Source organism: Trachymyrmex septentrionalis, unplaced genomic scaffold (assembly GCF_001594115.1).
Source record: "Trachymyrmex septentrionalis isolate Tsep2-gDNA-1 unplaced genomic scaffold, Tsep1.0 scaffold17, whole genome shotgun sequence".
Classification (NCBI taxonomy): domain Eukaryota; kingdom Metazoa; phylum Arthropoda; class Insecta; order Hymenoptera; family Formicidae; genus Trachymyrmex; species Trachymyrmex septentrionalis.
Window position 1 is genome coordinate 1,692,253 of NW_017304864.1, and position 3,766 is coordinate 1,696,018.

Sequence of the window (3,766 nt, forward strand, 5' to 3'; positions counted from 1 at the left end):
GTGTGTGTGTGTGTGTGTGTGTGTGTGTGTGTGTGTTATACGCACGTTTGCACGCATGTACGCACGTACGCACGCACGTGTTGCGTTCAAGGCCACTCTCGAGAATCTCGAGGGATATATTTCTACGCGAGGTTTAAATTGAATGTTTAATTATCCGAATAATGTGCGCGCGTGGTTTGTCGCGACGACAAATTATTAAAATGATTGCACACACGCGGTCGGGAAGAAAAGCTAAATCGCCCACTCGAATTTATCGCGTGGGAGTGTTTTTATTTTCTTGTTGCGAAATAAAATCTATGGATTTACTTAGTGTGACTTCTTCTGTCTAAAAGATGTATCCATGTACATAAATTAATACTTTTCCAATTATATTCCATAACAATGAAACGTTTCCTATGTTATTTTTAGTTAGAGAAATGAATTAGAGGAAAATCTTTATTACAAACTATTCTCTAAGAACCGTTCTCTAAAAGATTGACTATTGTAAGTCTCGAAGGCACAAAAACAATAATTATCACGGTGTATAACACAGACGTTGCTCTTAACAGTTCGATGCGCACGGTAGCAGTAATTAACAAAAAGCGTAAAATAAGTATTGCAGAAACATTCGTCGAAAAAGAATCAGCGGTAAAAAAGAGAAATTTAAATTTCTATTAGGCATTAATAAGCACCGAGGTAAAAAATATGTGTACTGTATAATTGTCGGATTAATTTAGTAACAAACTAAATAGAGCTAGCCGTATGAGGTTTTGACACAACTGAATTGAAAAAGACTACTCGTTTTATCTTATTACTTCTTCTTACATCTATTAACATTTAAATATAATTTATTATACTTTGCATATATTTAAAGTCACGCAAAAGTTGCAAATTACATATCATATCTTTACTTTCAAAGTGATACAAATTAACAAATTAAATTTTGAGATTATTGTGATTTAAAAAAATAAGTATAGAAGAATTAGAAGAAGATTCTTAAAATTAGAAAAGGATAAAAAATTAGTTGAACCGAGATTAAAATTAAACTACATTGGTAGAAACAGGCGTAACACACAAAAGACTGAATCATTTTGAGTTATAACGTTTCTTTAGTTGCATCACTTTTGAAGCAATGGTTTTTATTCCTTATTTGAACAAGAAAATCATTCCACTGTTTCAATTCTCACTTCTTACTCCAACGTATTCGCTGCACATGCACGTATACAGATGTATTCTAAATAAGATCCTAAGGCTGTCAATGCGACACTCGACACCCCTGAACACGTGTAACACTTGGAAGGTGTCGGCGAGCCTTCTGTCAGAAGAATCAGTATTACGATGTAGGGAACACCTAAAGCGGGGTAGGTCTTCACGCTGTCGAGAGCAGGGGGAATCAAAGAGAGGAGTGAGCTACTCGAGCAAGTTAGGCTCGATGAACAGGTGGATCATCGAAGCCGACATTCGAGGCTCTTCCAATCGAGCGATGAAGCGAATAATACACATGAGCCTCGAGGCGAGGGGAAATTTTTCGTACAAGCTACTACCTAATAAACGCATTTTCAGCTCTTTCACTCTGAAGAGCCAAGAAGTATAACAAGACAGAGTATCTATATGAAAAAATAATGAGAAATATATTTTTTTACAAGATTTTATTGATTATAGTTTCATGTTGAATAATTTTAAAAAGTGTTTAATAATATTTTATAAATGTAATGGCTAATTATGTAACATATTTATTATTATTATTTCACTTTATATATATTTAAATACAAGAGTTATATAAATATATTTAATACACTTGTATTGTAAAATATACGAATTTTGATATGCGATAAAAGGTAGCTTTGATAAATTAATATCTTGACAAAATTTTTCAATGTCTCATTCTATACAATTATATTTATTCAATTCTTTTTTTTAAATGAGAGATTATATTTCGTTAAACTCAATCGATTAGTCAATTTTTGCTGCAGCTTGGGAAACACACACGCGGGATGTTTCAGACGGGTGTTAAATTTAGAAATTTCGCACGACAGCATTAGCCACAGCGATCCTTGTTCTTCGTTTTACGGTTAGAAGTCTCGCATTTCACCGTTTTCTGACCTGCAGGGTAGTCTTTGATTTTTTTCTGCAGCTACGTATCGAAAAATTCGCGCTCGTTTCAGTCTTACTGATTATAGCATATAAAGCGCAAGTCATTCTCTTAAACTTTTATTCTGCAAGTTTATTACAGTATAAAGAGAGTTCAAGAGAAATTAATTTCACAATTTTATGGGTGATTACTATGTAATTATTCAGTTAGTTTTATATGCAATATTAACGTATAATGTGTAATGTTAATGAACTAAAAGACAACGGTATTGAGAAAGAATTTGTCAAACTAGTCAGAAAATACTATATAATTTACACATTCATCACATTCTAAAGTATTTAATAATAACGTTTATAAGAACGTTTATAAGATATTTGACGTAATGCCCGACATTTTTGCTCGTAAACGTATTTTTTATTTGACGCTGAATTGACTTGCGGGCCAGTGTAGGGCCGCGCATTCAATGGAAATTTATGCGAGGGCTCCGCCTCCTCTTTCCCGCAGAGGCCGAGAGAAGTCGGTCGATGGATATGGGCGCCAGCTTTGCAGACTCTATCTGGGCCCTTTACAAGCGTTCAATTGCCTCCCTTTCGTCCAAGTCGGCAACGGTATACAAAAATCGTATGTTGCTAGGTGCATAGAAATCCTCAACATCGGAGTACATAATCTTAAAGACTTTCAAAATAAGCCATCGGCTTGTTGATAAAATTGAAGTTGAGTGTTATTTACATACAGTAATTAATAAAATAAAAATAAAAAACAGTTAATAAAAAAAAAAGAAATATTAATGAAAAATAAAAAAAATTCAAATATAAAAAATATATGGATTCGAATAAAAGTTATTATTGCACAACTATTATAAACATATTGCAACGGAAGATTAGGTTGCAAAGTATTCTAGAATTTATGATAATCAATAGCTTGTGAAAACAGTGTTTCATTAACTCGTAATATAACAAGCACTGATAGTCTATTAACCCACGACCCTACGAGAAATGAAAGAGAAAGAGAGAGAGAGCTCCTCTCACTATCATTCTGAAGTCGATAAGCAATTCTGTTTATGGAAGCAAACCATTTGAGTACGAAACGGCCATCGTCGCACGCCTTTCCGCCGCCGCGGCGGCGTCCCGCGGGTCCGAGCCCAAGCGGCGGACCCACAAAAATGACTGCCAAAAAAGGCCCAACTTCATGAAGTCGGACCGTCACTCATCGCGGCGAATTGGCTTCCACAGCGCAACAATGTAACACGATGTGTGCATAACGATGCCCCGCACAAACACACACACACACGTACGGTACGAGCACGTGGTGGGCGCGAGCGTGTGCGTGCGTTACGTCGCCCCGTATACGTATACACGCAGCGCCAGGTCGGCACACACCGCGCGATCGGGTCTACCCCGCACGGGAGTAAAGGTTTTACCGATGGCGTACGCCCATACGCATGTAGCATGTAGGCAGAGGTTCCCACACCGCGGGCCATGATTTATTGGCCTGCCACTCGCCAGACCTGCTGTCATCATCGTCCCATGGTTGGTCCATGATACAGCGCGCCGTACCGTATATAACTTCCCTCTATGCACGATCTCTTCGCGTCATATCGGCTCCTTCTTTCCTCGCGCCCCGTTGATACAGGAAGGCCGTTCGCTGCGCCCGCGCCCGCGCCGCACCATGCCTCTCGCCGCGCCACGCCGCGCC